Genomic DNA, 21233 nt, shown 5'->3' with positions numbered 1-21233 from the left:
CTTTGATATGTTACACTCGGTCCCCTCCTCCAAATCATTAATATAGATTGTAAAGAGTTGGGGACCCAGCACTGACCCCTGCGGAACACCACTAGTTACTGAATGCCAGTCTGAGAATGAACCATTTATCCCAACTCTCTGCCTTCTGTTAGATAGCCAATCCTCTATCCATGCCAGAATATTACCCCCAATCCCGTGATTTTTTATCTTAAGCAATAATCTTTTGTGTGGCACCTTGTCAAATGCCTTTTGGAAGTCTAAATACACTACGTCCACTGGTTCCCCTTTATCCACCCTATATGTTACTTCCTCAAAGAACTCCAGCAAATTTGTCAAACATGACTTCCCCTTCATAAAACCATGCTGACTTTGTCCTATTAAATTATGATTATCCAAATGTCCTGTTACTGTCTCCTTAATAATGGACTCCAAAATTTTACCTACCACAGATGTTAGGCTAACCGGTCTATAGTTTCCAGCCTTCTGTCTACTGCCCTTTTTAAATTAGGGTGTTACATTAGCAGTTTTCCAGTCTGCCGGGACCATTGCCGAGTCCAGGGAGTTTTGGAAAATTATTACCAATGCATCCACAACCCCTACCGTCACTTCCCTCAAGACCCTAGGATGTAAGCCATCAGGTCCAGGTGATTTATCCGCCTTGAGTCCCATTATTGTACCGAGTACCACTTCCTTAGTGATTTTGATCGTGTTTAGCTCCTCCCCCCCTTTAGCCCCCTGTTTGTCCAGTGTTGGGATATTCTTAGTGTCTTCTACTGTAAAGACTGATGTAAAATATTCATTCAGTGTTTTTGCCATCTCCATATTTCCCACCATTAATTTCCCGGTCTCATCCTCCAAGGGACCAACATTTACTTTAGCCACCCTTTTTCTTTTTATGTAACTATAAAAACTCTTACTATCTGTTTTTATATTTTTTGCTAATTTACTTTCATAATCTATCTTCCCTTTCTTAATCAATCTTTTTGTTATTTTTTGCTGTCTTTTAAAGTTTTCCCAATCCTCTATCCTCCCACTAGATTTGGCTACCTTATATGCCCTTGTTTTTAGTCGAATACTATCCTTAATTTCTTTACTTAGCCACGGATGGCTGTCTTTTCTTTTACACCCTTTTCTTCTCAGTGGAATATATACTTTTTGGAAGTTGTAAAATAACTCCTTAAATGTACACCACTGATCATGTATCGTCTTACCCTTTAATCTATTTTCCCAATCCACTCTACTTAATTCCGCTCTCATACCTTCATAGTCTCCTTTATTCAAGCTTAGCACGCTTGTTTGAGATCCAACCTTCTCACCCTCTAATTGAATATGGAATTCAACCATGTTATGGTCACTCATTCCAAGGGGATCCTTTACTAGGACATTTTTAATTAATCCCATCTCGTTACACAGGACCAGATCTAAGGTTGCCTGCCCCCTGGTCGGTTCAGTTACATATTGCTCAAGAAACCCATCCCTAATACACTCAATGAACTCATCCTCAAGGCAGCCCTGCCCAATTTGATTTGACCAATTAATATGATAGTTAAAATCCCCCATAATTATCGATGTTCCATTATTAAAAGCCTCCACTATTTCCTGATTGATACTCCGTCCAACAGAGTTGCCACAATTCTGCCTTGTGTCAGGACACAGAGACAATCGACATGAAAAAAAAGGAGGATCAAAGATGGCTGACTAAACTGCCAATCAAAGGCAGTTCGGGGAGTTCCACCCCTGCAGAGACAATCGATGTTTGTTTACAGGAACTGCTACTTTGTGTACACAAGGGATTATCCACTTCAGATTGCGGCTTTGGGTGACCACAGAACAATGGCCTTCTGTTTACACTCCTCCCAAGCTGTTTACATAGTAATACAGCTCCATTCAAAACCCATCAGGATGAATGGAAATGGTTCAATAGCCCATCACACACAATGAAGACACATCCAAACTGCAGCTTTACATTCAAAGCTTAGCACAGAAGAGACATTTGAACTAAGAAAAGGAACAGTTTAAAATGAATGGGTTTGGATGAATCACCCATTACTGGACAATGGGGCAGTTGGATCCCTTTTGTTTTAGCCCAGAAACATCCGGAGCTGGGCGGGCCCCAAAAGGGGGTATAAAAGATAGCTTCCCAGAAGCTCTCTCTCTCTCTGGCCTTGCCTCCGTGTGCCTGTACAGTGTGGGAGTCTGCCTGTGGAAGCGAAACACCAGCAGTTTACTTTTAAAACACTGGGGTGTTTTTCACTTCGGGGCAGTGAAGATCTAAGTTCGCAGGGCATGGAGCTGGCATATGTTTTTCTGGCCTTCCACAAGGCAACTTAGGATAGGCATGGGGTGGGAGTAAAGTGGGAATTTTGTTAGAATTGAGATTTTAGTCGATTTCCCTCGTTGTGTCTGTTTTTCCTCCCCTATTTAAGTAATGGTGTGGAGACGCCGGTGTTGGACTGGGGTGGACAAATGTAAGAAGTCACACAACACCAGGTTACAGTCCAACACTTTAATTTGAAATCACAAGCTTTCGGAGCGCTGCTCCTTCATCAGGTGAAGTTGAGAGATGCATAAAGACACAACTTATATAGTCAGAGAATAATGCCAGATGATTACAGGTAATCTTTCTAACTGCCATTTATCACACCTCGGCAGAGAGATAATCACAGCAATCAAAGGTGTGAATGGTGTCCAAACAGGTTAGTCAGGAAAACATTACATCAAAGAACAATGAGGTGGGGTCACAAGGGGTCAAATGTTGCAGATGCTGGGGTCTGTATGAAAAACAAAAAACAGACAAAAAAAATATTTTTTTTGCTGGAAATCACAGCAGGTCTGCCTGCATCTGTGTAGAGCGAACAAGCCAATGACGACTCGAGTCTGGATGACCCTACATCAGGTGGGGTTACATGGAGTGTGACATGAACCTAAGATCCCGGTTGAGGCCGTCCTCATGAGTGCGGAACTTGGCCATCAGTTTCTGCTCTACGATTTTGCGTTGTCCTGTGTCTCGAAGGCCGCCTTGGAGAATGCTTAACCAAAGATCAGAGGCTGAATGTCCTTGACTGCTGAAGTGTTCCCTGACTGTGAGGGAACACTCCTGCCTGGCGGTTGTTGCGCGGTGTCCGTTCATCCGTTGTCGCAGTGTCTCTCTGCCGAGGTGTGATAAATGGCAGTTAGAAAGATTACCTGTAATCATCTGGCATTATTCTCTGACGATATAAGCTGTGTCTTTATGCATCTCTCAACTTCACCTGATGAAGGAGCAGCGCTCCGAAAGCTTGTGATTTCAAATAAAACTGTTGGACTATAATCTGGTGTTGTGTGACTTCTTACTATTTAAGTAAGACAGTGTTGCACCTAGCAGAGAAGTGCGATGGTGAACACTGAATTCGGTATTTAAAACTATATTAAAAGGGAGTAGCTGTTTTGAAGCACTGTATTTAAAACTGTATTAAAAGGGGTGTTGCACCAAGCAAAGGAGTGCTGTGGTGATTGCTGTTAGCTGTTTTAATGTAACTGTATTAAAGTGCTGTGTTTTTAAGTAAAAGCCACTAAGCTAAGGTGCTGTAGTGAGTAAAGGGTCTTTTAAGTAAAAAGTACTGGATTTAAAATAAAAGCTGTGTTGCACTGAGCAGGGAGCCCTCTAGTGGACACCGAGTGTACTGTGTGTATTAATCAAAGGAGAGTTGCACTGAGTAGGGAACCCTCTAGTGGACACTAAGTGTACTGCGTTTAAGCAAAAGTGTTGCACCAGGCATAAGAGCCATATTGATTATTTTAAGTTGTTTCTTTCTTTTGTTTTCAATAAATACTGCTCTGTTTTGCACCCAAACCATGAGTCACGTTGTTTTCTGTCCACATCACCAACGAATAAGTCCGGGGGTCAGAACTCAGGAATAGGGGAGCGCTTCGAAACCACAAGGGGGTCCCTGGAGCAGCTCAGAGGCTTCTGGCTGGCCAGAGACAAATAAACCCAGCCCTGCCGCAAATTCCCTACAAAATGATGACCGCGGCAGGACCCTCGGCAATGGTGTGCGATTTGGCAGACAGTGGTTTGGGTCTGGAAAGAGCAGCAGTTATTGGGTTTCTTTTTATCCCACTGGTTTGTTTGTGGTTAGGTTCCCGCAGGCTTGGGGAGGTTGCCCGCAGGCTTAGGGAAGCCAGGGCAGAGAGTTGGGATAGGGAAAGGGAGGTTGAAGAATACCAGGCCAAGGTAGAGCGCCTGGTAGTTCAGTTTAGTGAGGGCAAAAGCCACACGAGGCACGAGTCAGAGTACCTGAAGTGCCTAGTGGCAGAGGCCAAGAACAATGAGATGAGGGTGCGGGAGGAGAACGCTCACCTCATACAAGAATTAAAAGAGCAGGAGGAGAAGGTTAGAGAAGTAAAGGCAGCATATCAGCTGGCCTGCGAGCAAGGGTTTGAGGAAGCAGATCATGGCCCCTGTAGGGCAGAGATAGAAAGCCTTAACATGGCTTTAAAAGGAGCAAAGGGGATGATTTGCCTGATCAGCCCGAAGGCAGGTCAGCCGGATTTTACTGGCAACCTAAGTAAAACAGCCCCACAGGCAGCAGGGAAAGGTTGGCCAGGAAATCAGAGGTCCCACGACCGCCACCCACGGCTCCGAGCTTTCAGGAGCTCTGGCAGCAAAGGCGGGTGGAGGATGGGAAGGTAGAGGAAGCACAGCAGGCCCCGCTAGATAGGCCGGGACCAGGACCAGTGCACCCCCTCCGACAACGGAGGTACGGTCCGCCCGTAGATGAAGATGACCCAGGGGCCATCCAGAACCAGTTTCTGGTGCCGTATGGCACCCACTAGCTCAGGGACATGGTTAGCCACCTCCCTAAGCTCACTAAAAAGGGAGACCCCTCTCTGCACATCAGGGAGATAGAGCAGGCTGCTAGTGTAAACGACTGCAATGAGGCAGAACAAGCAAAAATGCTGCTGTTTTCCCTGGCAGGTGATCTCCTCCAGTCCCTATCTGGCGAGTGCAAGAGGGGGCAGAGGGATTATGAGGGTCTCAAGAATGATGTATTGGAGGCCATGGGACTCAATGATGGTAGCCCATTCGCTCGGGTGGAAAGAACAGTGCAGCTCCCAGGGGAGTCCCCGCAGGCGTTCGCAGACAGGCTGTGGCCAGTCTACCGGAGTGCATGCCCGGGAATGCCAGGGCGGGCAGCACTGAACCCAGTCCAATTGACTCATTGGCTCCGGTGGCTCATGACAAAGAGCCTACCCCAGATCCAAGCCCAGGTCATGGCTTGGTATGACCCCTGAGACCCCCAGACCACCGAAGAAGTGGTGATCCGCCGGCTCACAGTAGCCTTCAGGAATATGAGGGGTATCAAGACACCCCAACCCAAGGGAAAAGTCCATGAGGTTAAAGCTGGAAGCCAGAGTAAGAAAGAGTGGCACCAGGAGGGGAACCGTCCCTCCCAGGCTAGGTTAAACTGCTATGGGTGTGGGAAAGACGGTCACTGGAGAAAAGACTGTAAAAATCCTTGGAAGGACAAGGGAAAGGATCCCACAGCCCCAGCCCAAAAGGCAGGGCCAGACCTCCCTCCCACAGCAATTGAGTCATTTTTGCGGTCGCTACGGTCTCTTCTGACCAACCAGGGAAAAATAGCAGCCACCACCGGTGATTTGACCCCGTCTGCCCCACCTCACTCCCAGCAATGACTCGAGCCAGCGCAGCCTGTTGACCTGTGTCCCCGTGAAAATGCTGAGGGAAGCAGTCCCTATGTTGAGATGGGGGAGGAGATGGTGCAGGGGAGATATTTGGTGGAGACTGGAGCCCCCAGCATGGTGGTCCACTCGGAGGACCTGACCAATTCACCCCGGTCTAACAAGGTTCCATTTAGCTTAATGGGACCCAGAGGGAAACAGGCAGCTGGGAGTGAACCTGAGAATAGAAATCCCCAGCCCCCAGCAGGTCCAAGTTCACAGGCAAGCGCTGTGGCTTGCATTAGGATAGGAGCTATTCGTGATTTTGAACAGGATTACTGGCAGGCAGCCAGTTATATCAAACAGTGTGGTTTGTTTAAGCAGGGGGCAGGGGAACAGGCAGCTGGGATTATAGGAGCTCCCCAGCACTTGGCCCGTGTGATTCCCCCTCTCTTGTGGGACTCCGGGGAGGAGCCTGAACCAGGTTTTAGACCTGAAGGGGAAGGCTCTCAGCCACCGGCAGCCGGTGGCAAGGGATTGCCTGTCCCCAGCCCGGGTTTGGGAAGGGAGGGACCCAAAGGAGGAGGTCCCCGGCCAGCAGGGAGTGTGACCCGAGCTAAGGATCTGCTCACCAGGGCAACACTCCCTAGGAGATCTCTTCGGGTGCCCCAGCCCAAAAAAGTATGGTCACCCACGTTACAGTGGAGTAGGGCGGTCTCCCGAACCAGGGAGAGGCCAAAGAACAGAGGTCCCCAGTCAGCAGCCATAAGCTGCGAGGGACCAGAAGCTGGAATCAGTCCAGCCATGCAGCAAGGAGCAGCCTGTGGCAGCCCAATCAGGGACTGAGCTGGCCGCCCGGAGATGGGCGGCGCTTGTATACATGCTATTAAGGTAGAACAGGTTGTTATGGTTTAAGGTAGAACATGTATTAAGGTGGAACATGCTATTAAGGTGGAACATGCTATTAAGGTAGAACATGTTGTTAAGGTAGAACGTGTTAATTTTAATTTCAGTGATATATTAGTGCATAAGTTTTGAGTGTGGTATGGTTCCAGGATTGTATTATAGATCAAGGTCAGGGGACCTGATTACACTTCCCCGAGTCAGGGGACCTGGCGAGATGTTTTCTTTGTCTTTTTCAGAGTTCCGGAAAGCGCAGGGGACCGAGTCGTGGAATTCGAGAGAGGAAGCACCCCCTAGTCCGCGAAGAAAAGGGGACAGCAGGAAACAGAGGCCCACAACATTTAAAACCTGCTGCTGGAAATACAATTTAAGAATTTATGGAACTGGTTAATTATTTCACCGCTTGTTTGCAGTTAAAGGAAGCTCGTTTCTCTTCCATCGTTTTAGCAGACATGTTGGCTGGATGACAATCCCTTTAAAGATGTTAAAATTGTGTTACAAGCGGTGCTGGGGCATAGGACCCCCTCCGTGCTTGACTTATTGTGAATATAAGTGGTGCAGGGGTATTGGACCCCCTCCGTGTATTGATTATTTTAATTAATTGTTGGTTTTTCTGTCAATAGATGCCTGCCGTACTATGATTCTCTCTGGGCAGGGGAGATGGAGGTGTCGGGGGATCAAGGATAGATTTAGTTAAATATAAGGGAAGGTTGTTTGTGGAGGGGTCAGAAATTATTGCTCACTTTTGGCAAGGATACTACAAGCAAGTTTTAGTATCCAATGGGGGACTGTAAGAATTCGCAATAATTTACAGTTCTGAAGATTAATTTTTTTTGATTAAAGAATCCCTGGGCGATGTGCCTTTAAATTTTCCAGGGATAAAAATGGCCATCAGACCGCATGGCCGAAGACAAAAGGACTTGGAAGCAGCTTGTGTGTGTGTCTGTGGAAAAAGGGGTGAACAAAGATGGCTGCCTGACCTCGTGTCAGGACACAGAGACAATCGACATGATAAAAAGGAGGATCAAAGATGGCTGACTAAACTGCCAATCAAAGGCAGTTCCACCCCTGCAGAGACAATCGATGTTTGTTTACAGGAACTGCTACTTTGTGTACACAAGGGATTATCCAGTTCAGACTGCCATTTCAGGTGACCACAGAACAATGGCCTTCTGTTTACACTCCTCCCAAGCTGTTTATATAGTAATACAGCTCCATTCAAAACCCATCAGGATGAATGGAAATGGTTCAATAGCCCATCACACACAATGAAGACACATCCAAACTGCAGCTTTACATTCAAAGCTCAGCACAGAAGAGACATTTGAACTAAGAAAAGAAACAGTTTAAAATGAATGGGTTTGGATGAATCACCCATTACTGGACAATGGGGCAGTTGGATCCCTTTTGTTTTAGCCCAGAAACATCCGGAGCTGGGCGGGCCCCAAAAGGGGGTATAAAAGATAGCTTCCCAGAAGCTCTCTCTCTCTCTGGCCTTGTCTCCGTGTGCCTCTACAGCGTGGGAGTCTGCCTGTGGAAGCGAAACACCAGCAGTTTACTTTTAAAACACTGGGGTGTTTTTCACTTCGGGGCAGTGAAGATCTAAGTTCACAGGGCATGGAGCTGGCATAGCAGTGGTGAGCATATATTTTTCTGGCCTTCCACAAGGCAACTTAGGATAGGCATAGGGGTGGGAGTAAAGTGGGAATTTTCTTAGAATTGTGATTTTAGTTGATTTCCCTCGTTGTGTCCGTTTTTCCTCCCCTATTTAAGTAAGACAGTGTTGCACCTAGCAGAGAAGTGCGATGGTGAACACTTAATTCGGTATTTAAAACTGTATTAAAAGGGGTGTTGCACCAAGCAAAGGAGTGCTGTGGTGAACGCTGTTAGCTATTTTAATGTAACTGTATTAAAGTGCTGTGTTTTTAAGTAAAAGCCACTAAGCGGAGGTGCTGTAGTGAGTAAAGGGTCTTTTAAGTAAAAAATACTGGATTTAAAATAAAAGCAGTGTTGCACTGAGCAGGGAGCCCTCTAGTGTACTGCGTTTAAGCAAAAGTGTTGTACCAGGCATAAGAGCCATATTGATTATTTAAAGTTGTTTCTTTCTTTTGTTTTCAATAAATACTGCTCTGTTTTGCACCCAAACCATGAGTCACGTTGTTTTCTGTCCACATCGCCACCGAATAAGTCCGGCGGTCAGAACTCAGGAATAGAGGAGCGCTTCGAAACCACAAGGGGGTCCCTGGAGCAGCTCAGAGGCTTCTGACTGGCCAGAGACAAATAACCCCAGACCCGCTGTTAATTCCTTACATGTGTGAGAGGCTCTGAGTGTGTGAGAGAGACTGTGAGTGTGTGTGAGAGACTGTGAGTGTGTGAGAGACTGAGTGTGTGAGAGAGACTGTGAGTGTGTGAGAGACTGTGAGTGTGTGAGAGAGACTGTGAGTGTGTGAGAGACTGTGAGTGGGTGAGAGAGACTGTGAGTGGGTGAGAGAGACTGTGAGTGTGTGTGAGAGACTGTGAGTGTCTGAGAGACTGTGAGTGTGCGAGAGAGACTGTGAGTGTGTGTGAGAGACTGAGTGTCTGAGAGACTGTGAGTGTGTGAGAGAGACTGTGAGTGTGTGTGAGAGACTGTGAGTGTCTGAGAGACTGAGTGTGTGAGAGAGACTGTGAGTGTGTGAGAGACTGTGAGTGTGTGAGAGACTGTGAGTGTGTGAGAGACTGTGAGTGTGAGAGAGACTGTGAGTGGGTGAGAGAGACTGTGAGTGTGTGAGAGAGACTGAGTGTGTGTGAGAGACTGTGAGTGTGAGAGAGACTGTGAGTGGGTGAGAGAGACTGTGAGTGTGGGAGAGAGACTGAGTGTGTGTGAGAGACTGTGAGTGCGTGAGAGAGACTGTGAGTGAGAGACTGAGTGTGTGAGAGAGACTGAGTGTGAGAGAGAGACTGTGAGTGTGTGAGAGGCTGTGAGTGTGTGAGAGAGACTGTGAGTGTGAGTGAGAGACTGTGAGTGTGAGTGAGAGACTGTGAGTGTGTGAGAGAGACTGAGTGTGAGAGAGAGACTGAGTGTGAGAGAGAGACTGTGAGTGTGTGAGAGAGACTGTGAGTATGAGAGAAAGACTGTGAGTGTGAGAGAGAGACTGTGAGTGTCTGAGAGACTGTGAGTGTGTGAGAGAGACTAAGGGGGAAAAATTCGGTTGGTTGCGCCACCCATTAGCGCCTAAAGAGGTCGAGAAGTGGGGCGCTAACCAACTAGCGCCCGGGCGCAGTGAACCCTGCGCCTCTTCCCAAATTGAGTGTACATTTAGCGCCAGCACTAAACCGTTGCGCCCGCTCACCGGCGCACGCAGATCATGACATCATTTCATTGTGCAACGCCGTTGGGGCACCCCGGACCAGAAATTCAGTGGCGCCCCCCTCCGTTCTGCCTGGCGCTAACAAAGACAGATTACCTTGAACGTTTCCCAGTCGCTGTCTGGCTGGGGGGGAGGGGCGCTATTTAAAGGGGACTCTTCCTGGATTGTTAGTTGTAGCCACTTTTGGACCACACCTTCTGTGAGAGAGAGAGAGAGAGTTGCTCAGAGAGAAACGGAGAGCCATTTCTGCAGTGAGCCAGCGCTGGCTGAGGAACTTTAGCCTTCTGAACATTACTTTGCAGTTGGTAAGTTTCTCAACCGGCATAACTTTCAGTGCGCACTTACTATGGGGGCTGCATTGGATGGGAACGTTGTGCTTCTCAATCATATTGACAGGGCACAGAAATGCAGGGATAGAGTGGCAGGCATGGCCAGACGGAGGAGGACCAACAGACGTCGGCACACGAGACCTTATGGTGCCAGGGTTTTCAGCCAACAGTTTTCGTATATCAACATATCGGAGGAGCAGTGTTTCCGAAGGCTGCGCTTCAGTAAGGAGGTGGTCACTGAGCTCTGCCACCTGCTTCAGCCAGATCTGCAGCCTCAACTAAGGTGCAGGACATCTCTGTCGGTGGCTGTGAGGATCACAGTGGCTCTAAACTTCCATGCCAGCGGCTCCTTTCAGGCCGCTGCTGGGGATATTGCCAACATCTCACAGTTCGCGGTGCATTGCTGCATCCGTCAAGTGACTAATGCTCTCTTTAAAAGGAGACGGCAGTACAACTCCTTCCCAATGACCCCGGACAAGCAGTGAGAGCGCACAGAGGGCTTTGCAAGGTTAGCAGGCTTCCCCATGGTGCAGGGCGCCATTGACTGCACGCATGTGGCTTTGCGGGCACCTCTAGAGAATGCGGAGGATTTCCGCAACCGAAAGGGGTTCCATTCTTTGAATGGGCAGCTGGCCTGTGACCACCGACAGCTGATACTTGCTGTCAATGCCCACTTTCCAGGCAGCAGCCATGACACCTTCATCCTGCGCCAGACTTCTGTGGCAGACCTTTTCGAAGCCCCGGCTCACCCAGGAGGCTGGCTTCTCGGGGACAAGGGCTATCCTCTGTGCCCCTGGCTGATGACCCCGCTCCATTCGCCCAGCACCCCTGCTGAAGAACATTACAATGAGAGCCATCAAGCGACCAGGAACATCATTGAGCACACAATCGGCGTGCTGAAGCAACGGTTCCGCTGTCTGGACCATTCCGGAGGAGCCCTTCAGTACTCACCTGAGCGAGTCTCCCAGTTCGTGGTTGTGTGTTGCATAACCTGGCAATCCTCAGGACCCAGCCAATGCCACCAGACATTGAAGCACCAGCAGAGGAGGAGGAGGAGGAGGAGGAGGAGGAGGAGGAGGAGCACCAAGACGGGAGGGAGGCAGAAACTGCAAGGGCCGTCCATCAGAGGCTTATAGCAAGTCACTTCTAGGCCCCTCTGAGGGAATGCTTTCTGCCATTCCAAGAACATGAATGGAACCGTTCTGCTACCCCTAAGCCGGTCAAGGCAAAAATTAGTGCAAAGAATAGACATGGACATTGTGAATAAATAAACTTCTTTATTTAACAAAATGTGTATCCTTCCCGCATGACAAAGCAATGGAAACAAATAGCAAAACAAACAGACTGCCACATAACTGTCTCTCACACCCTGGAGACTGTCCAAAACATAACTGGCTCTCACACCCTGGAGACTGTCCAAAACATAACTGTCTCTCACACCCTGGAGACCATGTCCAAAACATAACTGTCTCTCACACCCTGGAGTCAATGTCCAAAACATAACCAACATTCAGACCAGCATCCTCGGCCTTGAATGAAAGAAATAACATAATTTAGCAGCACCTTCTACTTTTTGCCCCTCTATGGTGATCTGCTTCCCTTGCGGAATTGACCCCTTCCCGCCCGGCAGCTCCTCCATAATGGGACCCCAGTGGCTGCAGCAAGGCTGGGGGAGGCCTGCTGACTGTCCGAAACTGAGACCACAGATGCCCTTGAGGTACGGCCTGGACCAGCTCTGGGCTGCTGACTACTCCAACTCTGCATGGGTGGAAGCAGTCTGTCCTACAGGTGGTGGCAGCCGCAGTGGAGAAGTGCCAGTGGTGGCATCAGGAATGCCGTCATCCTGAGAGTGGACAGCAGCTCCCTGGTCGGCCGACACACTGGCACTCTGACGGGGCAGCACCGCAGCATGCACAGCAATCAGCTGGTGCACAGATTACTGGCCTGCTGTGGTGTGGTGAGGGCCCCGGGGAATTCTGCCCGATCCAGTGAGGGTGGCAGCAGTCAGTGCTCGCGTGGCCTCAATCTGCGTCTGCATGAGTCCAGCCACTGACTGCGTGGCAGCACTCAGCACTTGCGTGGCAGGTGCCAGTGCTTCGCCGAAGTCCTGGAGAATCATTGCCAGTGCTGAGCCGAAGTCCTGCACTCTCCTTGCCTGTGCTGAGCCGAAGTCCTGGACACTCCTTGCCTGTGTCTCAATGGAGTCGGGCATCCTTCCCACTGCAGCCATGAGCTCAGTGTGCCTCAGCCCAGCCTGGGCACTCATTTCTGCGAGGGCACGCACCTCCTCTGCGCTCTGTGCAGCAGCACTCGCGGCATGACTCGCCCTCCGGGGAGACGGTGCCCCTGAGCTTCCCTACCCCCTTCGTGTTGCTGCAGGCCGCTGGGTCCTGGAGCTGCATCCTCCTCAGACCATTCCCCCCTGCTCCCCTCCAGGGAAGGCATCTCCCCAGTCTGGACATGGGCTGGCTCGCCTGAGGGTGGTACGGATGGTCCGGCTTCCTCCTCATCATCGCCTCCAGGGTCACTCGCACTGGCAGCTTGAGGGCCCGGCTCCCGAGCTGGTGATGCAGCATCTGAAAACAGTGCAGTTCAAGAGTGGCTTTAGCGAAAGGACAGGGTGGCAGCAAGGGATGCATGAGTGCTGCAATACTCTGAGTTGGCTCGAGAGTGAAAAAGCATGCTGGTGTGGGGAACAAGTGGAAGGAGAGAGGTCAAAAAGGTGATGACCTTACCATTGTTGTCCACAATGGGGTCGGCATCTCCAGAGGTGACAGGGTCAATCATCCGGCTTGCCACAATCCAGTGGATTCGCTCCTCCAGGTCTGTAAGGGTCTGCAGGTGAGGCCGGCCTCCTCCGGTCTGATGCTGTTGCCTTCTATTATTGGCCAGCTTGGCCTGCAAGAGAAAGGACGGAGTGTGATGAAACCTACAGCCCTGATCTGGCATGACATGCCTCCCATGGTCGATTAGCCCTTACATTATGCACAGAGAGACTGTGAGTGTGAGAGAGACTGTGAGTGTGTGAGAGAGACTGTGAGTGTGAGAGAGACTGTGAGTGTGTGAGAGAGACTGTGAGTGTGTGAGAGAGACTGTGAGTGTGTGAGAGAGACTGAGTGTGTGTGAGAGACTGTGTGTGTGAGAGAGACTGTGAGTGTGTGAGAGAGACTGTGAGTGTGAGAGAGACTGTGAGTGTGAGAGAGACTGTGAGTGTGTGAGAGAGACTGAGTGTGTGAGAGAGACTGTGAGTGTGTGAGAGAGACTGTGAGTGTGTGTGAGAGACTGTGTGTGTGAGAGAGACTGTGAGTGTGTGAGAAGCTGTGTGTGTGAGAGAGACTGTGAGTGAGAGAGACTGTGAGTGTGAGAGAGACTGTGAGTGTGTGAGAAGCTGTGTGTGTGTGAGAGACTGTGAGTGTGAGAGAGAGACTGTGAGTGTGAGCGAGACTGTGTGTGAGAGAGACTGTGAGTGTGAGAGACTGTGAGTGTGTGTGAGAGACTGTGAGTGTGAGAGACTGTGAGTGTGAGAGAGAGACTGTGAGTGTGAGAGAGACTGTGAGTGTGTGAGAAGCTGTGTGTGTGAGAGAGACTGTGAGTGTGAGAGAGAGACTGTGAGTGTGAGAGAGACTGTGAGTGTGAGAGAGACTGTGAGTGTGAGAGAGAGATTGTGAGTGTGAGAGAGACTGAGTGTGAGAGAGACTGTGAGTGTGTGAGAAGCTGTGTGTGTGAGAGAGACTGTGAGTGTGAGAGAGAGACTGTGAGTGTGAGAGAGACTGTGAGTGTGAGAGAGACTGTGAGTGTGTGAGAGACTGTGAGTGTGTGAGAAGCTGTGTGTGTGAGAGAGACTGTGAGTGTGAGAAGCTGTGTGTGTGAGAGAGACTGTGAGTGTGAGAGAGACTGTGAGTGTGAGAGAGAGACTGAGTGTGTGAGAAGCTGAGTGTGAGAGAGACTGTGAGTGTGAGAGAGACTGTGAGTGTGAGAGGCTGTGTGTGAGAGGCTGTGTGTGAGAGAGACTGTGAGTGTGTGAGAGAGACTGAGTGTGTGAGAGAGACTGAGTGTGTGAGAGAGACTGTGAGTGTGTGAGAGAGACTGTGAGTGTGTGAGAGAGACTGAGTGTGTGAGAGAGACTGTGAGTGTGAGAGAGACTGTGAGTGTGTGAGAAGCTGTGTGTGTGAGAGACTGTGAGTGTGAGAGAGACTGAGTGTGTGAGAGAGACTGTGAGTGTGTGAGAGAGACTGAGTGTGTGAGAAGCTGTGTGTGTGAGAGACTGAGTGTGAGAGAGACTGAGTGTGAGAGAGACTGAGTGTGAGAGAGAGACTGTGAGTGTGTGAGAAGCTGTGTGTGTGAGAGAGACTGAGTGTGAGAGAGACTGAGTGTGAGAGAGACTGAGTGTGAGAGAGACTGTGAGTGTGTGAGAGAGACTGTGAGAGGCTGTGTGTGAGAGAGAGACTGAGTGTGAGAGAGACTGTGAGTGTGAGAGAGAGACTGTGAGTGTGTGAGAGAGACTGTGAGTCTGAGAGAGACTGTGAGTGTGAGAGAGAGACTGTGAGTGTGTGAGAAGCTGTGTGTGTGAGAGAGACTGTGAGTGTGAGAGAGACTGTGAGTGTGTGAGAGAGACTGTGAGTGTGTGAGAAGCTGTGTGTGTGAGAGAGACTGTGAGTGTGAGAGAGACTGTGAGTGTGAGAGAGACTGTGAGTGTGAGAGGCTGTGTGTGAGAGAGACTGTGAGTGTGTGAGAGACTGTGAGTGTGTGAGAGACTGTGAGTGTGAGAGAGACTGTGAGTGTGTGAGAAGCTGTGTGTGTGAGAGAGACTGTGAGTGTGAGAGAGACTGTGAGTGTGTGAGAGACTGTGAGTGTGTGAGAGACTGTGAGTGTGAGAGAGACTGTGAGTGTGTGAGAAGCTGTGTGTGTGAGAGAGACTGTGAGTGTGAGAGAAGCTGTGTGTGTGAGAGAGACTGTGAGTGTGAGAGAAGCTGTGTGTGTGAGAGAGGCTGTGAGTGTGAGAGAGACTGTGAGTGTGAGAGAAGCTGTGTGTGTGAGAGACTGTGAGTGTGAGAGAGACTGAGTGTGTGAGAGAGACTGTGAGTGTGTGAGACTGTGAGTGTGTGAGAAGCTGTGTGTGTGAGAGACTGTGAGTGTGAGAGAGACTGAGTGTGAGAGAGACTGAGTGTGAGAGAGACTGTGAGTGTGTGAGAAGCTGTGTGTGTGAGAGAGACTGAGTGTGAGAGAGACTGAGTGTGAGAGAGACTGAGTGTGAGAGAGACTGAGTGTGAGAGAGACTGTGTGTGTGAGAGACTGTGAGTGTGAGAGAAGCTGTGTGTGTGAGAGACTGTGAGTGTGAGAGAGACTGAGTGTGTGAGAGAGACTGTGAGTGTGTGAGACTGTGAGTGTGTGAGAAGCTGTGTGTGTGTGAGACTGTGAGTGTGAGAGAGACTGAGTGTGAGAGAGACTGAGTGTGAGAGAGACTGTGAGTGTGTGAGAAGCTGTGTGTGTGAGAGAGACTGAGTGTGAGAGAGACTGAGTGTGAGAGAGACTGAGTGTGAGAGAGACTGAGTGTGAGAGAGACTGTGTGTGTGAGAGACTGTGAGAAGCTGTGTGTGTGAGAGAGACTGTGAGTGTGAGAGACTGTGAGTGTGAGAGAAGCTGTGTGTGTGAGGCTGTGTGTGAGAGAGAGACTGTGAGTGTGAGAGAGACTGTGAGTGTGAGAGAGACTGTGAGTGTGTGAGAAGCTGTGTGTGTGAGAGCGAGACGGAGTGTGTGTTTGCCTGTGTGTTTCTCTTATACTTATTTAGTACTTCATTCTCACACTTTCTTTTTGCTTGTTCTCCCTCACTCTCTGCTTTTCTGATGCTCTTTATGTCAATCCCTCCCTCTCTTCACCTCTCTACCCCATTCTTTCTGTCTGTTATTCCTCTCTATCTTTCGCTATTCTCTCCAGCTGTCACCCCCACACTCTCTCTTTCAGTTCCTGTGCTCTCCCACTCTCTGCCACGGGTCCTTCTCACTATCCCAGTTTCTGAGCGACCTAGCTGGTATTAAGTGTGTTCTACATCACTTTCTTTTTATAATTTAATCTCCTGGATATAAAAAGGGCTTGCTGAGCAGGATTATGTTGGGATTAATTTACAGGCATAAGGCCACTTGTAAATGTGAATCTGCCTCCCTTGTCTCAGTATAACTGCGATGGAAAGTATGAAAACAGCCACCACTGAATCTATAAAATCAACTCCCACTCAATGCAGGAAGCCAGCGTCCACAGCTGCACTCATGATTCTCTCCTGGTGAGTATTGAAGCCAACTGTTCAGCTCAATTTCATTTTATTCCAATTTGTCCTCTTACCTCTCTTTCTTTTCCAAAGCCGTTGCCTGTGTTGGACTCGGCTCTGCTGCTGAACAGTGTTGTTGGTTCTGCGGTGCCCAGAATTGGACACAATACTCCCGTTGGGGCCGAACCAGTGTTTTATAAAGGTTCATCGTAACTTCCTTGCTTTTGTACTCTATGCCTCGATTTATGAAGCCCAGGATCCTGTATGTTATTTTAATCGCTTTCTCAACCTGCCCTGCCACCTTCAACGATTTGTGCACACATACCCCCAGGTTCTCTGTTCATGCACCCACTTTAGGATTGTACCCTTTAGTTTATATTGCCTCTCCTCGTTCTTCCTACCAAAATGTATCACTTCACACTTTTCTGCGTTAAATTTGTCTCGTTGTGTCTCTCTTTTTGTCCCTCCATCTTGTCTCTCTTTCTCTCCCTCTGTCTCTGTCTCTGTCTCCCTCTGTCTCTCTCTCTGTCTCTTTATCTGTCTCTCTCTCTCTGTCTGTCTCTCTCTCTCTGTCTGTCTCTCTCTCTGTCTCTCACTCTCACTCTCTCTTTATCTGTCTCTCTCTCTCTGTCTCTCTCTCTGTCGCTCTCGTCTCTCTCTCTGTGCCCCTCTCTCTCTGTCTGTCTCTCTGTCTCTCTCTGTCTCTCTCTCTCTCCCTCCCTCCCTCTCTGTCTCTCTCTGTCTCTCTCTGTCTCTCTCTCGCTCCCTCTCTGTCTCTCTCTCTGTCTCACCCTCTCTGTCTCTCTCTCTCTCTGTCACTCTCTCTGTCTGTCTGTCGCTCTCTGTGCCCCTCTCTCTCTGTCTCTCTGTCTCTCTCTCTCTGTTGCTATCTCTCTGTCTCTCTCTTCTGTCTGTCTCTCTCTCTGTCTGTCTCTCTCTCGCTCTCTCTCTGTCTCTCTGTCTCTCTCTCTCTATCTATTTCTCCTCCTCTGTATTCCCTCATTCATCTCTCACTGCTCTGTGCACACCTGGAGTACTGGGCACAGTTTTGGTCTCCTTATCTAAGGAAGGATCTACTTGCTTTGGAGGCGGTGCAATGAAGGTTCACCAGATTGATTCCTGGGATGGGAGGGCTGTCCTGGGATGAGAAATTGTGTAGAATGGGCCGATACTCTCTGGAGTTTAGAAGAATGAGAGGTGATCTCATTGAAACATACAAGATTCTGAAGGGGATAGAAACATAGAAGATTGGAGCAGGAGTAGGCCACTCGGCCCTTCGAGCCTGCTCCGCCATTCAATGCGATCATGGCTGATCATCCAAACCCTAGCACCCAGTCCCTACACCGACAGCCATCCCACACAAGCCCTATCCCCGTAACCCCATAACCCCACGTATTTAATCCCCCCTAACACTAAGGGCCAATTTTTATCATAGCCAATCAACCTAACCCACACATCTTTGGACTGTGGGAGGAAACCGGAGCACCCGGAGGAAACCCACGCAAACACGGGGAGAATGTGCAAACTCCACACAGACAGTCACCCGAGGCCGGATTTGAACACAGGTCCCTGGCGCTGTGAGGCAACAGTGCTAACCACTATGCCAGGGTAGATGCTGAGAGGTTGTTTCCCCCTGGCTGGAGTGTCTAGAACTAGGGGGCATAGTCTCAGGATAAGACCGAGATGAGGAGGAGTTTCTTCACTCAGAGGGCTGTGAATGCTCAGTCTTTGAGTATATTCAAGGCTGAGATCGATAGATTTTTGGACTCGAGGGGAATCAAGGGATATGGAGATCGGGCGGGAAAGTGGATTGAATGGTGGAGCAGGCTCGAGGGGCCGAATGGCCGACTCCTGCTCCTAATTCTTATGTTCTTATGCTGGTGACCCATGTTGTACTTGGTTCTACAGGGGACCCATGCTGGCCTCGCTTCTATGGGTAACACGGCTGGGTCCAGTACTGTAGCTGGCCTGTGTTGAGCTCAGTTCTACCCATATTACAGAAACATTACAACAACTTCACCAACAATACAACAGCTTCACACCAACAGACACACAGACACACAGACACACTCACACAGACACACTCACACACAGACACACTCACACACAGACACACTCACACACAGACACACACTCACATTCACACAGACACACACACACACTCACACAGACACACACACACACTCACACAGACACACCCAGACACACACAGACACACTCACAGACACACACACACACACTCACAGACACACACACACACACTCACAGACACACACAGACACACTCACAGACACACACACTCACACAGACACACACTCACAGACACACACACACTCACACACACACTCACAGACACTCACACACAGACACTCACACACACACACTCACAGGCACACACACTCACAGACACACACACACACTCACAGACACACACACACACTCACAGACACTCACAGGCACACACTCACACTCACAGACACACACACACTCACATAGGAAACACACACACACTCACACTCACAGACACACACTCACAGACATACTCACAGACACACATACACACACACTCACAGACACACACACACACTCACTCACAGGCACACGCACTCTCACACGCACACACTCACACACACGCACACACACTCACAGAAACACACACACAACACTCACAGACACACACACACTCAGATACACACACACAACACTCACAGACACACACACACTCACAGATACACACACACACTCAGACACACACACTCACACAACACTCACACACACTCAGACACACACACTCACACAACACTCACAGACACACACACTCACACTCACAGACACACACACACACTCACAGACACACACACACAAAACACACACACACACTCACAGACACACACACAGACACACACACTCACAGACACACACTCACTCACAGGCACACACACTCTCACATGCACACACACACACACGCACACTCACAGGCACACACACACACTCACACACACTCACACTCACAGACACACACACACTCTCACAGACACACACTCACAGACACACACACATGGTCACACACACTCACACTCACAGACACACACACGCTCACACACACACTCACATAAGAACATCAGAAATAGGAGCAGGAGTAGGCCAATCGGCCCCTCGAGCCTGCTCCGCCATTCAATAAGATCATGGCTGATCTGATCCTAACCTCAAATCTACTTCCACTCTCCATCCCACCCAAACCCATGTGATCTCCCCGGAGAGGCGAATGTAGTGGCGCTTCTTAGTTTCCAAACAGGCAGGCCACTGAGCTGTGGGGCCTTTAACAATGAGTAGACGCGTGTCGAAATAAAACGTTCCCAAACGTAGCTTTGTCTTTTAAACTGTTTACTATAACACTTAACAAACGGAATTACAAAGCAAACACGTATAAACGAACACGGTCAAAAACTGTACTGCTCCAAACCTCACAGCTTCTGCCTCTTTCACCATGTGCAGTTTAAACTGTAAAATGGCTGCACCCATGTGTGGCTTAGGGACTGTTCCATTGTGGCAAGAATGAAGGGGGTGTCGGACTATACTACTGGAGCAAGAAAATAGGGGGTTTCTTAATACAATAAGTCGGTCAGGTAAATTAACTGTATTATGCCATTTAGCCACTATTTTAAAGTATTTTCTTAAGCTTTTATGGCTCTTACATTCCGGCCCCTAATTGACTAGGCACATGAAGCATATCAATTACTCAAACATTCTTAAGAGTCATAAACTAATGAGTTCAACATATTTACAATATAAATGTCCACTTTTTTCGTTCAGGAACCTTTCACGCTACTTCTTGTAGCAGGCGGAGCTTTGTGATCGGTCTTTCCAGGGTCGTGTAACCGTCTGCAAACAATGCATTCAGAGAGTATTTTTCTTATTACGGAATTAGCTCCTGGAATCCAGTATCTTTGTCTTAGCTTCGCAAGCACGTGATTCCTCCCACTGTGTCCAATACTCTGGTGTATATGCTGAAGAATGAGAGTAGCAACCCGGAGGTCCTTAGAAAGGATAGCAGGATGCTTGGCCTCCTCTGGCATAGCAGATTTGTTTAGTCTCCCTCCCACCCTCAGTACTCCATCTTGCAGTGTAGGGTCCAGCTTGTAGATATGACTACCTTTCTTGATTGGAGTATTTCGCTGTAGAGCTTCGATTTCTTCTGGGTATCTTTGTCTTTGACTGAAGCGAACTATCTCCTTCTCAGCCTTGGCCAAATCCTCCACGGTCAGTGAATTCTTGCCCAATGTGGTCTTGTGCTGATGCATGTACTGCTGTAGAAGCATTCTCTGCTTATCAGGGTTACTTTCAGACTGACTGATAGTGGCTCGGTACTCTTTTCTCTTACCGCTCCGGTGTAGCAGCAACTCTTTCAACCGTAGGAACCATGCAACTGCTTTCCTCAACTGGTGCCATCCTGAGAAATGGTTAACAAGCTTGTTCACTGTGTCGAAGTTCTCTTTCGTATTTATGAGATTTACTGTGACTGATCTCTTGACTTCGACGTCGTCTTCAGCAATCTGACTTGGCATATCTGGTCTTTCTGGCCATGATCTCTCTGTTTCCAGCAGATAACTTGGGCCTTGTATCCAAGTTTCGCTCCTCGTGAAGTTTTCAGCCTTCAATCCCCGTGAGGCTTGATCTGCTGGGTTTAATGAGGTGTTTACATACCTCCATTGAGATGGTTGTGTAGA

General features: G+C 49.0%; 1 protein-coding gene across 1 annotated transcript in view; it reads left to right on the top strand.

Annotated features, from left to right (window-relative positions):
- The first annotated feature begins 16293 nt into the window (after positions 1-16293).
- LOC147098725 (ATP-sensitive inward rectifier potassium channel 12-like) overlaps positions 16294-21233 on the top strand; it is a 162733-nt gene continuing 157793 nt past the window's right edge. Inside the window, exon 1 of the mRNA XM_085969414.1 lies at positions 16294-16521. The gene's annotated coding sequence lies outside the window, so the exon portion shown is untranslated. The remainder of the gene's footprint in view (positions 16522-21233) is intronic.

Source organism: Somniosus microcephalus, chromosome 28 (genome assembly GCF_052327205.1).
Source record: "Somniosus microcephalus isolate GS21.2 chromosome 28, FLI_Smic_1.0, whole genome shotgun sequence".
In the NCBI taxonomy this organism is placed as follows: domain Eukaryota; kingdom Metazoa; phylum Chordata; class Chondrichthyes; order Squaliformes; family Somniosidae; genus Somniosus; species Somniosus microcephalus.
The sequence above is the reverse complement of the archived record's forward strand: the minus strand, read 5'-3'. Positions and strand labels throughout refer to the sequence as shown.